Genomic DNA, 18216 nt, shown 5'->3' with positions numbered 1-18216 from the left:
AAGATTTAAAAATGTACATAGCCTAAATAACTTATATTACATATTAAATATATTGTTCATGTTTCTTTTGAAACTTGTTTTCATTTAATACAATTTAATGAAATAACAGGTCAAATCTTTAGATTTGTTTGAATTTATGACTCAATTTCAATACTCTTCTCAGTCATTCTGGTTCTATAACCTTTTAACTGAGGCAGTGCAGATTTTAAGGATATGAATCATTTCAAGATACTCAAAGAAATTACAGCACAATAAGCAAAAATACCAATGTAGGCACTGCTGGACCATTTCTATTGCAAAGTTCAAAGGGTTAAATACAAATGAAAGCAGAAGCCGCAATCTCACCACACTCTCATGCTATCAGGGTAATCAATGTAAGGCCACAGAATTCCAGGAGTGATTTTGTGATAAAGTCTACCCTGTCTGTACTTCCACTTTATTGACTCTTTCAGCAGTTTGTAGTGAATGAGCAAGGACATTTTGAATTCAAAGCAAGGTCTGCATATGGGCCATAAACACCAAAAAGTTCAGAATAAAAAGTGCAGAATACTGTCATAGTGCGCCATGTCTTCTTTTTAAATTACATTATAAGCTATTGAGGCTACTGTTAGTGGAAGATAACTTGTTCTCTCTGCCTAGTTGTTTCTTCCATGTATTCATACCCATCAGTGCCAAACTGTGGGTTTCAGTAGAAGCCCTTGCTCTTTGATTCCGAGGGACTGACACCAAAGCCTGAGTTTACTGTTGATGTTTTTAAGTAGCTGACAGATTTTCTGCCATCAAACTACATCAGAGCAAAACTGGAAAATATCTCAATAATAATGTCACATTGCCTATGATAGAACACAATGAACAAAAATTCTTTAAATGCAAAGTGCAGTGCAGCAACATGAATTCTGTATATAAACATTGTTCACAATGAGGCAGATTTTCTTTTTATTTAAGGGCTATTTCACCACCTGTTACAAAATTTCAGGTAAACCACAAACACACACTCACACCTTCATTATACAGACAGGGGAGTATGAGGGAGAATACAAACACAACAGGAAAATATTGCTGTGGCATGCCAAACCACAGCTGCATATGTAAACCACATGACCTATTGTTTTGTATGGGCTGATGGAAAACGCTGAACCAGGTTTGCATCAAGTGTGCTTGTCTCTGAGAAGAACATTTTCTGTTACCTGATCTAGCAATCATATCACTTTCAAGGTAATGTGAATGTAACAAGGCAAATGAGATTATAAATACTGAATCTGCATGCTGATTGTTTTGTTTGCTCAACTATAGAATCTATTATCAGTTATCTTCCTTGTTTGCAACTTTGCATTCTCTGTTTAAAGCTGCAGTAGGTAACATTTATAAAACTAAAAATCAGGTTCCTCTGAAGTTCTCAAAATTAAATAATAAGAATTGAATAAATTCAATTCAGATTAGAGATCATTGAATGAATACAAGTACTTGGGGTTAGGGAAATATTGTAGTTTGGCTTAAAATTATTGTTGGTTAAGGTTAGGGAACGATTATAGTAATTCCACAAACGACAAACATTTTGTTATTTTTTGTCTCCTGTGTCAAAATCTGATGTTTTTTATTGAGCAATCAGTCCAGCCTAACCTCCTTCCTACATGGACTTGCTCCCATCATAATTACTACAGCCGCTGGAGCAGCTTTCTAAGCAGACTAGACCAAATGTTGGTCCTTACATTATTATTTGAGTCTTTCCAGCTCTATTGCATTGACAGAGGATGACTCCCACTGATTTTAGTAATTTCCTCTTACACCACCAGCAGGTAGACTTAGTTAGTTTTTAGTAAAATCTCTGAACAAGAACTGGATGGATGGCATTGAAATCTGATATCCATGGACCCCTGAGGATGAATCCTGATGATCCTCTAACTCAGCTAGCGCCACAAAAAATTTAATTTTCAAGTGAGATATCTGTACATCTGATGTTATCAACCAACCGAGTATTAGATAGATAACCATGTAACTTGCGGCAGGCATTCGTGGCCATTTGCAACGTGAAATAAAGTAGAATTATGACTCAAATAGCATCGGGTTGATGTCATGTCACTGTGATTGGCTCAGGTGTTTAAGAGCAATGAAACCAGTGATGTGACTGGCTGAGAGTGTCTTTATTAGTTACCAAACCCTCTAATCTATATTCACCTTCAGCCAGCCAGTTTGCACTTTGCGCTATGGGGTTGGAGCCGCTTACACAGTCTGTGACTTACTACTTTGTGTTTATGGGTGTGCTTGCATAATTTAAATAGGGCCCATGTCTTATTTACATCTGGAACAAGACATGTTGTTGCTAAAACTACAGTTTATGGAATAAAGGTTATGGTGATGTGGGAAGCAGTGTCAGCTAAATCAAATTGTAATGTCTCAATAATTTATTATATCTTTGGGTTTCCCACAAGAACATTGCCAAGTGAAAGTGTGTGTCCAAAACTGTGGACATACTGTACTCTTTTCCATTTGTATCACTTTTGCCACGGGAGATGGTCAATACCTTCTGGACCTTCTAGACAGTCCAACGGAATGGCAGGAAAACAAAACATGCATGACTATTAATTAAAATATGATTAATATTAAATACAGTTATTTTGCGTACATTATTTTATGAAATTATTTAATTATTAGCTTCTTGTTGTCCATATCACCCATGTTTTTTTCTTGTGCGAGGGTGCTACTTAACATCTGTTTGCAAATTTCCTCACGAAGGACAGCAATAAGTTAAAATATTTTAACAGTCCAATGTTTTGAACATTTAGGAGGATCTACTGGCAAAAATGGAATATAATATCCATGGGTATGTTTTCTTTAGTGTACAATCCCCTGAAAATATGAAACATGTTTTTCGGAGTCCACCATGTTAAAACAGGACAAACCAAACCTGCCATAGATAGCATTTAGCAAGTTTTTCGTGGCCACCATAGTTTCTTCTATACCAGGGGTAGGCAACTCTGGAGCGGCTTGCAGCTCTTCTGCCCCTCTCCAGAAGCTCCCTGTAGCTTTGATAAAAATTATATGGAAATTAATAAAAGTTATTTTTTAGCATTTGGATTTATCATTAATGTTGTAAAACTGTGTCGCCATTAGACACAGAATAATTGTTACATCATCTAACATACGGTATGCATCATACGCTACGTCCTGATCTGGTACCTTTGCCTCTATATTCTACCAAACTTCAATGGTGACCGGTGGTTTTGCTAGCTATGTATAATGCATGGACAGATTTGTTTGCTTGTAGACTGATCTGCAGCCAGAAATTAGCTTAGCATATAAGCACATAATATTATAATATATTGTAATATTAGCAACAAATATGTATATTATGTGTAGTAGGTGGGGTTTTTAAAGGTCCAAAAATGGCTACTTTGGTAGCAAAGGCTTACCCCCATCCTACATGCTTGGAAGACTGAGCTGTATTAAAATGGTTGCAATCTGTAACTTCACCACTAGATGTCACTAAATCCTACACACTGGCCCTTTAACTTTGGATGACTGGTATTCTCTGCCTGAATCCATGTGGATGCAGATTAATGATTGAGAATCTATTTGTGGTGCTTTTACAGTACAGTACAGTACCATGCACCACAAAAAACACATTTGGGAAAGCACCACCAGCAAAGTGTAGAAGCTTTTATTACCTGGCTGTAAATTGAATAAAAACTGTAACAGCCTTTATTAAGCCAACTCTTAAAGTGTGTTCAAACCCCCTCATTTGTGCTTGGGTACAGGCTCAGAGCAGTGCATCTTGAAAACCCTTACACGTGATGAATTACTGGCACGTTGGAGGTAAAGTTACACAATATTCTTCATCTTGGAACATCAGTAAGTTAACTGTAATTAATGTTACACAACTCAAATCATTGCTTTTCTACAGTCTGTTTTGTTTTTGTCTTTTTCACATCTCTAAAGTCCTTACCCAACAAAGCACCAGATGTTAAACCATTACAATGTTTTGATGTGAAACTTAACAACTCCCAACATTGGCTTAGAACCTGGCTCAGTTTCAGAGCATCATCATGGGAAAGTCTTCCAGATGCCCCTGACTGCAGGATTTGTCAGGAAGACTTTTGATGGAGAGTGCGGAGTGTTTCAAGAGGAACCTTGACACAAGTGAAATAAACTGATACAGAGTCTACTGTCTTATAAAGGTTCCAGTCATTAAGTTGTTTGAATACCCCTTCCCCTCTAGCTCAATGCCCTGAGTTGATCCATAGAGTGGGTCCAGTACTGTAACGCCATATATTATAATTTTTGCATACAGAATTTCCTGCTGCACACACATCAGAGATACCTGGTGCTTGCTCTAGTGCAGTGCAGGTTCTTAAACTACACTTTTCTAGAACAGGGGACTAAAATGTGACTCTTTCAGTGGTATAAGACTTTCAGATCCCTGCACCAGACTAAGACTTTGAGTTCTTGGGGCAACATTAGTTTCAACATTTTATTATCCATCCTGAGCTATTAAACGTTTATGATATTAGTAAACCAGACTTACAATGTTAAAACCATTTTCAAGCTACAACCTGCTCTATTTGGCTATGTGATGACAGTGGATAGCATCAACCTGTAGCATACGGTACAGGTAATTAGTAGGATTGGAGGTAAATGCTTGAGAATGACTTTAAGACTGACTTTTGATGGAACCGTCGATCAGTGTACAGCTTTGTATAATGCAATGAACAGCATGTGTCAAGTTGATTCCCTTTATTCCTGGATGAACAGAAAGCACAGGATGAATTTATCAGTTTTTCTAATCACATTACTTTGAATCAACTTGACACATGAGTTGTTTATTGTAAAGGACAGAGATATGAAACATATAGAGCAGTGTGTTACAGTATGTATATTGTTGGCACCAACAATCAATCAAAAATTAACTTTCTGTGCATTAATACCAACACTCATCTGTATGACAATCATATGGACAGCTGGTGGAAAGGCACATCTGCACATCCACTCTGTAACTAATAGACAGCCAAGATGCTTATTTACATACTATTCATTTATCTTTATTTGTAAACCAACAAGAGAGAGACGTCATATCTGTATGTGCTTAGTCATACTCATCAAATCGTGTTTGTTATTGTTTTATTGTTCTCAGTACTCTCCATTTTCTATTCTTTTTTTAATCTTTTTTGCCTGCTGCAATGACCTAGTTTCTCCACATGGCTCATTAAAGTTTCATCTGATTCAATGTATTGTAATCTGATCTAATATTACTCCAACTTTGGCTTTGATATTTATGTCTTACATGGGCTGTTTTCAGAGGATCTTAATGGGCTTTGAGCTGTGGGAAATTTTAGCTAAACAGTACTGCCGATGTCTTAATAGCTGTCGTCAGTTACAAGTATTGAAAGGAGCATCCTCATCCCCTTCTTTCTATCTACCTTACTTTCTTTGTCTTTCTTTCTTTCTTTCTTTCTTTCTTTCTTTCTTTCTTGTCATTTTTTCAGGTCAGGATGTGTTCTGCTAAGGAAGTCGTCCTCTTGGGTTTGACAAGAAAACTGTTATTGTGGGATGGTCCTGATTTTCCATTAACAACAAATTGGACCTTAACAGTAAGTCAGTCTCTGGGCCTTCTGATCCTCCGGCTGGTCAATATCCTTATGGGATCTCTACTGTAAAACTTTTTTTTTTATCCATCAATCAGTGTGGCAAAGTTCATATATTTCTACTACTCACATACCAAAGCCCCGTACTTTAGAGCTCTAATGCACATTTTAGTGTTCAGTCTGGAACTGGCTGAGGAAAATCGCACGTATTGGGCGCCCGGTTAGCTCAGTGGGTAGAGCTGGCGACCCATGTACCGAGGCTGAGTCCTTGCTGCAGCGGCCCAGGGTTTGAATCCGACCTGTGGCCCTTTGCTGTGTGTCATCCCCTCTCTCTCTCTGCCCCCCCTTCCTGTCTGTCTTCAGCTGTCCTATCAAATAAAGGCAATAAAAGCCCAAACAAAAATACTTTAAAAAATCCCATATATTATGACATATACAAATAATCTGCTTGAAACAATAATGTGTGTCTGATATGTTTTTTATTATTATTATCATTTCCACATAAAAATCCTTAAAAAGTAATCTCCTCCTTCTACCTCATTAAAACTTCCAGAATATCTGAATATAAAAATGTTGTTCATTTCTAAAGTTCTCCTGCTGGACACAAGATGTCTCCTACTTCACTGTGAAGTCCATTCTCAGTGGATGTGCACTGGTGGCTTCAAGTTTCTACATCACACTGTACAAGTTGATACTGGACCAGGACCAGCTGCTGTAGGTAACTTTTCTAAAAATTGCTTTTTGTCATATTTGCTGAAACTTTCACTATATCCTGACAGTAGTACATGAGACAGATAATCTGTGAAAAACCAGGTTCCTCTGGCTCATCCTAGTGCTCCTAATGGTATTTGCAAGAATCCACCGGGCCTGAATGAAAAATTAATCAGAAGATGGAAAGACACTTTGGGTTGGTGGCTTGAAGATTTATTGTTCAGTCAGAATGGGACTGAACAATCAACTATTTTTCTTGGCTCTGATTGATAAAATTACTAATTATTATTAATTGAAATAACTGAAACTGATACTAGACACTTATTTATTCTAATAATTGCTTTGTTTTTACCTAATATGTTTTTTCAGACAGTTGAACTGTCAGTGTTCTGGTTTGTTCCTTCATACTACTTGTGACATAAGCTGGATGTTTCAACCATTACTACTCTATTATCATTACCATTCCATTACTCTTTGCAATTTCAACCATTTATCTCTTACGTTATGTCAACCATTTTTACATGGTGTATGATTATTTCAATAATTTATCATTTTTTAGCTACCTTTTTTGACAATTTGTCTGTCATGTTTTGCTATTTTGACCATTTAGTCATTATTTTTGCTAACTATTTAGACTTCTCTACTCGCTTACTAACCAGCTAGATTTCACACACACACACACACACACACACACACACACACACACACACACACACACACACACACACACACACACACACACACACACACACACTAATTAAATCTCAAAACTGGCTATTTAAAAGCGGGAGATGTATATCCAAGCCTAGCCAGAATACAGCTGCATCAAATGTTGTTTTTGGGTATTCAGACTCTAAAGTGGAGATTAGGATCATTTAGATGCTATAAAATCAGGGTGATCCTGATCCCACTAGAAGGGTGGATTCAGCTTGGACTCATGTTGTATGTACAGACAAAGATTGTTAGAGTGAACAAAATAAAATTAAATGTACAGGAGATGTCTTTTCTCTTAAACTGAGAAAGTGAAGTGGTCTTACTCTTAAAATAAGGAAAATTCAATTCAATTCAATTCAATTCAATTTTATTTGTATAGCGCCAATTCATAACAGAAGTTATCTCAGGACACTTTTCAAATAGAGCAGGTCTAGACCGAACTCTTTATAACATTAATTACAGAGACCCAACAGTACCACCATGAGCAAGCACTTGGCGACAAGGGCAAGGAAAAACTGCCTGTTAAAAGGCAGAAACCTAGGACAGATCCTCCGGCTCTAGGTGGGTGGTCGTCTGTCTCGACCAGTAGGGGGGAAAGAGAGAGAGAGAGAGAGAGAGAGAGAGAGAGAGAGAGAGAGAGAGAGACAGACAGATAGACAGACAGACAGACAGGTGTACAGCAACAACAGTAACAACAACTACACTAATAGTAGTAACTGATGATGATGAACATGACAACAGCAACGATGGGGGACAATGAGCAGTGACAACAGCAACAACAGTAACCGTAGCTATAATAATACTTATAATAATAACACTAATATCAGTGATATTGGCAATGGGAGTCAAGCAGGACCATGGCAGGAGGCTCCACCAGGATCCATGAGAACCTGTGAGATGAAAAAGCACAAGAACTCCGGGGAAGAAGTGGAGTTAGTAACATGCATTAATGGGACATGAATGAGCACAGAGAGAGAGAGGAAGAGAGGAGCTCAGTGCATCATGGGAAATCCCCCGATAGTCTAGGCCTATAGCAGCATAACTAAGGGATAGTTCAGGACTCACCTTATCCAGCCCTAACTATAAGCTTTATCAAAGAGGAATGTCTTAAGCCTACTCTTAAATGTGGTGAGGGTGTCTGACTCCCGAACCACAACTGGAAGCTGGTTCCACAGGAGAGGAGCTTGGTAACTGAAGGCTCTGGCTCCTGTTCTACTTTTAGAGACTATAGGAACCACAAGTAGCCCAGCATTCAGAGAACGTAGTGTTCTAGTGGGGTAATAGGGTACTATGAGCTCTTTAAAATATGAAGGGGCCTGACCATGAAGAGCTTTGTAGGTGAGGAGGAGGATTTTAAATTCTATTCTAAATTTTACAGGGAGCCAGTGCAGAGAAGCTAGTACAGGAGAGATGTGATCTCTTTTTCTAGTTCCTGTCAGTACTCGTGCTGCAGCGTTCTGAATTAATTGGAGCGTTTAATGGACTTATTGGGGCAACCTGATAATAAAGAGTTGCAGTAATCCAGCCTTGAAGTAACAAATGCATGGATTAGTTTTTCTGCATCTCTCTGTGATAGGATGTGTCTAATTTTTGTAATATTACTTTAGACAGTGAGTCTCTAAGGTTTTTGGGGCCAAGTACAAGAATTTCGTTTTTTCTGAGTTTAACATCAAATTGCAGCTCATCCAGGATTTAACAATCTAGTTCCTCTGCTGGGAAGTTATGCATGGTTGTTAATTAAATCTAGCTTAATATTAACTGTAATATTTTATTAGGACAAAGTTAGATTCTTCATTCTTCAAATTTCTTGAAACAAATTTACTTTTCTAATGCAAAACATGCTTGATAAAATTAAAATTAAAATAAAAAGACAAAAAATAAGACACATTCCTAGAAAGAATGCTTTTTTACTTTCTTGAGATTCCCCTGGTTGGAAATTACTGTTCTAGCGCCTTCACACATACCTTTGCCAGACTAAACCCATTCATTCCCAGTAAAAGAAATTCTTGCATCAATCTGCTCCATATCCCCCAGACGCCTCATTCAAAGAGCATTCTTCTCGTTTTTGTGGTTTGTCTGAAGTGCCATCCAGCTATGTAAAAAACAAACAGCTGACCTCGTGAACCCCGTCCTCTTTCTGATCTCCTCCACCTATAAATAAAGTATCTGTGTGCAGCTGAGTGCCTGCTCCCTCTGGCAACTGGGGCATTTTGTTCTGGGAGCTGTCAAGTAGAGTTAAGATCAACATCAACACAGTGGCCTCCAGACCAGTTCACACACACAGACTCTCACACACAAACATCTCATAACCAGTTGTTTCACAGGTCACCATGCAGGTGAACTGACATTAACCTGAGAGTGAAACCAGCTTTGGGCACGGCCACTGGAAGTTTGGTTGTTAAACCTGATTATTGTAGAGATGTCTTGTGGTCCAGTGCTTCAGGAAAACACTGCACTAACACTGTCATGCATTAATGGTAATGTGTGGTCCAAGTGAGGCATAATGTGGGATGTTGAAAGGTGAGCCATCTGAGACTAACTGTCATTCATGGAAAACACTTCAACCACCTTACTAGGTGACTTCTCAATGTCCACCACCTTGTTCAGACCTCAGTTTCCCTTATTTCAGGAGAAAAATTGTTTGTCATGTAAACAGTCACTTTTCACACACACCGAGTGCCCGTAGTTGATGGCAGTAGTTCCTCAAAGGACACTGATTGGTCTGAAACACTCTTTGTTTTGGACACAAGTGCATAGCTTGAAGCCTGGCAAGATGGATTCTCATGTGATCTTGCGAGTCCAGCTGCCTAGCAAGGTTAGCTGAAAGATGTGAGATTATCCAAACATAAATACATTCTTTGGAATAAAAAGTTTAATTGATATGCAATAAAATTCCTGTTAATATCTTAACTTAATACTTGTACTATACAGATTTACATACATGTATATAATTTCTAATACGCACATTGTTGATATTATATTATACCTGTACTATATAGTCATAATCCTGTCTATAGCCTATATTTCCTCTACTGCTGTATATATATTTTGTCCTGTGCAATTATATTTATTTTTACACCGTGCCACTACCTCCTGCTTTAACCTGTGCAATGTTCCATATCAATCACATATAAAAATCTGTACATAAAAAGCTGTATATAGTGTACATACACCTCATTCTATATTCTACAACTTATTCTATTTTTTTTTTATTATATCTTGTATTTTACTATTGTATTTTTCTTTAATGTGTATTTTCATATCTATTGTGTTGTGTTTTATCTGGAGCTGCTGAAGCGAGTGAATTTCCCCAGTGTGGGATCAATAAGTCTAATCTTAAAACCTGCTCTTACACAATTCAGTAGATTCTGCCTTGTTTGGTCTGGTAGAGAGAGAGAGAGAGAGAGAGAGAGAGAGAGACAGACAGATGCACAGCAACAACAGTATTGGCAATGGCAGTCAAGCAGGACCATGGCAGGAGGCTCCACCAGGATCCATGAGAACCTGCGAGACGAGAAAGCACAAGAACTCCGGGGAAGAAGTGGAGTTAGTAACATGCATTAAAGGGACATGAATGAGTGCAGAAAGAGAGAGGAAGAGAGTAGCTCAGTGCACCATGGGAAATCCCCCGATAGTCTAGGCCTATAGCAGCATAACTAAGGGATGGTTCAGGACTCACCTGATCCAGCCCTAACTATAAGCTTTATCAAAGAGGAATGTCTTAAGCCTACTCTTGAATGTGGTGAGGGTGTCTGCCTCCCGAACCACAACTGGAAGCTGGTTCCACAGGAGAGGAGCTTGGTAACTGAAGGCTCTGGCTCCTGTTCTACTTTTAGAGACTATAGGAACCACAAGTAGCCCAGCATTCAGAGAACGTAGTGTTCTAGTGGGGTAATAGGGTACTATGAGCTCTTTAAGATATGAAGGGGCCTGACCATGAAGAGCTTTATAGGTGAGGAGGAGGATTTTAAATTCTATTCTACATTTTACAGGGAGCCAATGCAGAGAAGCTAGTACAGGAGAGATGTGATCTCTTTTTCTAGTTCCTGTCAGTACTCGTGCTGCAGCGTTCTGAATTAATTGGAGCGTTTTAATGGACTTATTGGGGCAACCTGATAATAAAGAGTTGCAGTAATTCAGCCTTGAAGTAACAAATGCATGGATTAGTTTTTCTGCATCTGTCTGTGATAGTATGTGTCTAATTTTTCTAATATTTTGAAATGAAAGAAGGCAGTCCTAGAGGTCTGCTTTATGTGGGAGTTAAATGACAAATCCTGATCAAAGATAACTCCAAGATTCCTGACAGTGGTGCTAGAGGCCAAGTTAATGCCATCTAGAGTGACTATATCTTTAGACAATGAGTCTCTAAGGTTTTTGGGGCCAAGAACAAGAATTTCGGTTTTTTCTGAGTTTAACATCAGAAAATTGCAGGTCATCCAGGATTTTATGTCCTTAAGACATGTTTGTAATTTAGATAATTGATTAATTTCATTGGGTTTGATTGATAGATATAACTGCGTATCATCTGCATAACAGTGAAAGTTAATGGAGTGATTCCTAATAATGTTGCCTAAAGGGAGCATATATAAAGTAAATAGTATTGGTCCAAGTACAGAACCTTGTGGAACTCCATGACTAACTTTAGTATTTATGGAGGATTCATCGTTAACATGTACAAACTGAGAACGATCTGATAAGTATGACTTAAACCAGGTTAGGGCAGTTCCTTTAATGCCAATTTGATGCTCAAGTCTCTGTAAAAGAATATCATGGTCAATGGTGTCAAATGCAGCACTAAGATCTAATAATACAAGTACAGAGACAAGTCCATTGTCAGAAGCAGTCAGAAGGTCATTATTAACTTTAACCAGAGCTGTCTCTGTGCTATGATGAACTCTAAATCCTGACTGAAAATCCTCAAATAAACTATTGTTATGTAGAAAGTCACACAACTCTTTGGCGACTACTTTCTCCAGAATCTTAGAGAGGAACGGGAGGTTAGAAATCGGTCTATAGTTGGCTAAAACCCCTGGGTCAAGAGTGGACTTTTTAAGAAGGGGTTTAATTACAGCTACTTTAAAGGACTGTGGTACATATCCTGATAATAAAGAAAGATTAATCATATCCAGTAAAGAAGTGCCAATTAAGGGAACAACTTCTTTAAGCAGCCTAGTTGGGATCGGGTCTAACAGACAGGTTGATGACTTCGATGAAGAAATGATTGAAGTTAACTGAAGAAGATCGATAGCAGAAAAACAGTCTAAATATACATCTAAGTTTACATTGACAGAAGTCCCTGAACTTGGAGAGCCACTGATAACTGTTGATGGCAGTTGGTGATTAATTTTTTCTCTAATAGTAATAATTTTATTATAGAAGAAGCTCATGAAGTCATTGCTACTTAAGTTTATGGGGATATGTGGCTCGATAGAGCTGTGACTCTCTGTCAGCCTGGCTACAGTGCTGAAGAGGAACCTAGGGTTGTTCTTATTTTCTTCTATTAGTGCTGAGTAATAGGCTCCTCTGGCATTACGGAGGGCCTTTCTATAAATCTTAAGATCATCTTGCCAATTTGAGCGATATTCTGATAATTTGGAAGAGCGCCATTTCCTTTCAGATTTCCTAGCTATTTGTTTTAACTGGCGGGTTTGGTGGTTATACCACGGTGCTAGTCTCCTATGTTTTAATAATTTCCTTTTTATAGGAGCGATAGAGTCTAATGTTGATCGTAGTGAGCCTGTAGCACTATCGACAAGATTATCAATTTCAGAGGGACTAAAGTTGTTATAGGACTCTGTTAAATTCAGACATGGCATTGAATTAAACACTGAAGGAATCTCCTCCTTAAATTTAGCTACAGCACTGTCAGATAGACATCTGCTGTAGGAAGTTTTGCCTAATGGCTTATAATCTAATAGTATGAATTCAAAAGTTACTAAATAATGGTCAGATAGAAAAGGATTATGTGGGAAGACTATTAAATGTTCAATATCAATGCCATAGGATAAAACAAGGTCAAGAGTGTGATTAAAACAATGAGTTGGTTTATTTACACTCTGACAGAAGCCAATTGAGTCTATTAATGATATAAATGCATTACTAAGGCTGTCATTGTCAACATCCACATGAATATTAAAATCACCTACAATAATTACTTTATCTGATTTAAGGACTAAACTTGATAGAAACTCTGAAAATTCAGATATAAAATCAGAGTACGGTCCAGGAGCGCGGTACACTATAACAAATAGAACTGGCTGCAGTGTTTTCCAGTTTGGGTGAGAAAGACTAAGAACAAGGCTTTCAAATGAATTATAATTTAGTTTAGGTTTAGGGTCCATTAAAACGCTCGAATCATATATGGCTGCCACTCCACCTCCTCGGCCTGTGCCTCGAGGAATGTGAGTATTAATATGACTGGGGGGGTGGATTCATTAAGGCTAACATACTCCTCGTGGGACAACCAGGTCTCAGTAAGACAAAGTAAATCAATATCATAATCTGATATTAATTCATTCACTAAAACAGCTTTAGAGGACAGAGACCTGATATTTAACAGCCCACATTTCATTCTCTTATTTTGTGCTACTGAGGAGTTGGTTTTAATTTTTATTAGATTTTTATGTTGAACTCCTCTTGTTTTTATTTCTTTAAATAGTTTAGGTGGTCGGGGGACAGACACAGTCTCTATGGGGTTTTGGGTGGGTGACTGTTCTAAAGAAAGAGCAGAGAAGTGTGTAAGACAGCAGCTCTGCTTCCTGGTCCTAACTCTGGACTGTCAGGTTTTAGAGATAAACTTTGCCATATTCCTAGATAAGAGAGCCGCTCCATCCAAAGTGGGATGGATGCCGTCTCTCCTAATCAGACCAGGTTTTCCCCAAAAAGGCTTCCAGTTATCAATGAATGTTGTGGGAGGATAGGGCTTAAATTAAAGGGAAATGTAGGAACACAAGACCTAATTTTGAAAATGTCTTAGAAATGTGGGACCATAGGGCTGTGGGACCGTTGGGCTGTGGGAACATAGAGCTGACCCCATTTAGACATTCCTGACATGCTAGCATGACATGGTTGGTACCAATGGATGCGGCACATTCTCTGAAAGATTAGATTAGATTAGATTATACTTTATTCATCCCACTACGGGGAAATTCACTCGTCACAGCAGCAAGTAAGTAATTAGAGTGAAAAAAATAAATAGAGGTAAAAGACAGATATAAAAGCTATGGTGAGTGGTGGTGGTAATTTGAAACAGAAACTACAACATTGATCAGGTGTTGTAGAGTCTGACAGCGACAGGGATGAAAGACCTGCGGAACCTCTCCTTCTTACACCGAGGGTGTAACAGTCTGCTGCTGAAGGAGCTACTCAGGGACCCCCCAGTGTCATGTAGGGGGTGAGAGGTGTTGTCCATGATGGATGTCAGCTTAACTAACATCCTCTTCTCACCCACTTCCTCTATGGAGAGCTCGCTCTCCTGATCAGTTTATTGAGTCTCTTCCTGTCCCTGTCCATACTGCCCCCTCTCCAGCAGACCACAGCATAGAAGATGGCTGAAGCCACCACAGAGTCATAAAAAGTCCTGAGGAGAGCCCTGCGTACTCCGAAGGACCTCAGTCTCCTCAACAGGTGGAGGCGACTCTGGCCCTTCTTGTAGAGAGCATGGGTGTTGTCAGTCCAGTCCAGTTTGTTATTGAGGTGAACACCCAGGAATTTCTAATTATCTACCACCTCAATGTCCAATCCCTGGATATTCACCGGTGTGAAGTGGGATGTTTTCCTCCTGAAGCTAACAATCATCTCCTTCGTCTTGCTAGAGTTCAGCTGAAGCTGGTTGAGCTCACACCAGCTGACAAAGTCCCTGATGACAGTCCTGTATTCCAGTTCGTTCCCCCCATCCAACAATGGCTGAGTCATCTGAGTACTTCTGGATGTGGCAGTGTGTGGTGTTGTGGGTGAAGTCTGAGATGTAAAGGGTGAAGATGAAGGGAGAGAGCACCATACCCTGAGCTGCTGTAACTAGCTGCCACTCACGCGGCGCCAACAGAAGGATGGGCAATGTAATGTAATGGGCAATAATAATGGCGTGGTACTTGGGGTGGCCAATAAGGCCAGTGTCACCCCCCTCTGGAAACGCCCCTGCAATGGTTTCCAGCCCCTCGAAAAGTTTTATCAGATAGATCTGAGGGGTCCTCAGATGATTAATGGGAGAGGAAAAAAGAAAAATAAACTTGTGAAACACAAATCTGTTCATTCTTTGGACTTAATTATTGCCTTTTTGAGAAATATTAGATCATGTGACCTCTGTGGGCCACAGACTGTTCTTTAAATGAAACCATGTGAGACGTTTAGAGGAGAAAAACCTCTTCAGAGGAACTGCTAATAATTAAAGTAATATGAAACATGACAAGAGGCTCACTGACACTTTTTAGTAAGGGGACACACAGCACTGGTTTAATCTTTAACAGTGTATTTTTTTATTTTATGGTTTTTGACGTAAAATCCTAATCTAGAGAGTAACTTTAGCTGTCAAATAGATGTAGTGAAGCTATTGTACACTATTACCCTTAGAAATACTCAAGTACAAGTACGGCAAAACATAACTCTAACTTACTGAGTATGTTACTCATCATTATGACGTTGTCCTAGCAACAGAGCCAAGAGCCAATCTTGAGAATCAACAATAATGACTGTTAAATGTACAATATGTAATTTCTGCCACTAGGGGGTCTCTTACAAAAACAAAAAAATAATATAAGACAAAGTTTGATGATGTCATAAAGTAGGGTGGGATCATGGGAGTTCTTGTCTTCACCACCATTGCCGTCATTGCAGTCAGCTTCTCTTGGTTAGGATTCCTTCAGTGTTCAGTTCAATTCAGTTTTATTTGTATAGCGCCAATTCATAACAGAAGTTATCTCAGGACACTTTTCAAATAGAGCAGGTCTAGACCGAACTCTTTATAACATTATTTACAGAGACCCAACAGTAACATGGTTCAGGAGGTTTCTACCGGGAGCCCAACTATCAACAGAGGTCTCCTCCTCTCCAAAACAAATGGACCCGCTGATTAAAACTGCTAAAAACACGGCATAAAGCAGTTGGGTGAAACAAGCGCTGTAAAAATGCCTAGCGGTGCATAAAAGCTTCTGTGTAGCTTTTTGCATGTCAAACAATTAAAAGTAAAAAAACTGCAGAGTAAGGACAGTAAAGATCTGTGGCTTTAGGCCATCCACAGAGAGGAAAAAAAGGGAAAACTGAGACCTGGATAGTCAGTATGTGTGGAAGGTTTTTATTGTGAAAAAATATGCTACCATAAGCATACCCTACCATAAAACACCCGCTTTCAGAATGGAGTTTGGTTTGTGTGAAGCAGAGGGTATTTTAACCTTCTAACATCCCTTCTAGTAATGAACCTTGTGAACAGCATAAAGTAAGGAAGAAAGGATTAAGCAAGGGGACCTAAAACTGACATCTTTTCTTCTTCTCTCAGCTCGTATTAAAAGGTAACTGAACGGCAGTTCCACTTTGCCACAGTGATTAGTTAGTTTACAATAACGTCACATTGGACAGACGACCAAAACAGAAAAATAAAGAGTCTGAACGACAGAAACAGTGACAGATGAAGTATGAGATTCAATAAGGTAGTGGTATAGCAGGTCCGTCCACCGTAATGGAGGCAGACCTCAGAATTTACATTTACTGCCAGTCAAATTAGAGGGGCCGCTTTCACCCAGAATGGGGCCGGGACTGTTCTCATCAATGTGGAAATGGTACACATTAAAAATGTAATAATAATAATAATAATCAGAAATAAGTCATGGATGTGGATGTCTGTCTTTATCATAGTTTTGTGTTTTCTTGGTGTCTCATTTAATAAACATGTATACATACAGTTACATAATATCTTGTTATGCAAGTGTTCAGTTCATGCTGGGTTGGAACATTTTGTAAAAACTTGGCCTGTCTCCAAACTATGTTCTAGATCTCTGATAAGTTAAAAGCACAGGTGTTAAACACGCCCTGAAACAAGAGACAGTAGATTATTATACAGCATCATTTAGTAGCAGTTGACTAACAGCCAGACAGTGCTGGGGTCGCTTCAGGCCACAGGTTCAGTGAAGAAGACTGGAGGCTCTGTGCTGCTAGAGACAGGCTGAGATTTCTCTGGACTCCCACTGCTCTGCTCTCCAAGGGTGTAATCCCAACAGCTGGTTAGATGGTTTGAAACACACACACACACACACACACACACACACACACACACACACACACACACACACCGGTAACCTCAGTCTCTGACTGTGTCACAATGAAGCCTTTCCCCAGCTGCCAAATCCAAATACTTCACTGCATCCTGGCACTCCTCCCACAACACTGATACATGTGGCTTTGATATGGGCCCTTTTTTGCAGTGTGTTTCCTCACAGTACAGATGAACCGGAACAAAAAAAGAATGAATCCCACTATGTGTAATCTACAAGTGTGGCAGTTTTATGGTTTTATCTGATTGGTAGATAAAGTTTGGGTAATGTGCACATTATATAACAGGGAAACCACAGTCTGCTGCTGCCATCAGGTGGTTATATGTAGGAACTGCGCTGCTGCAAAAGTCAATTTGGAGTTATAGTGATGGTTTAATATTTCTTTGTGTTCTTTTTTTATTTGTTGAGAATCTTTTGAAAGCATCTTTGAAGAAAATGATTTGATTTAATATCTCAAAAACTGGTCTCCAATTAAATACAATATCATAATACCAAACTCAAATTCTGTCTCTAGAACAGACTAAACTAAACTACTTATATTTTCAGATTGAACATGCCCCAGGATACTTCATTCTAAGAGGGAATGATGCAGCACATGAGCCGGTCAATCACACTGTGATTACAGAATCCCACAGGCTTTGAAGAAAGCAAAAGCAAAGTGTCTTTCGAAACATCGATACTTCACAGATTTTTTTGTTTTCCAAGATCATTCTGGAGCTATCTCAACACTATTTACAATTTATTTAAATGTTTTGAAGCTGTGAGTACAGCCTCTATCCGAGCAATGCTTTATGGGATTATAGTGTCTATCAACAGCCCACTCAAAAATGAAATGTTTTAGAATGCATAATGGCTATACATTATTATGTATTATGTAATTTCCTCTGGCAGACACTAGGCATTGTGAACACACTATAGTCTCAAAACCTGCTTTAAATGCGCTTTTTTGT

Source organism: Dicentrarchus labrax, unplaced genomic scaffold, assembly GCF_905237075.1.
Source record: "Dicentrarchus labrax unplaced genomic scaffold, dlabrax2021, whole genome shotgun sequence".
In the NCBI taxonomy this organism is placed as follows: domain Eukaryota; kingdom Metazoa; phylum Chordata; class Actinopteri; family Moronidae; genus Dicentrarchus; species Dicentrarchus labrax.
Note: the sequence above shows the minus strand (reverse complement) of the source record.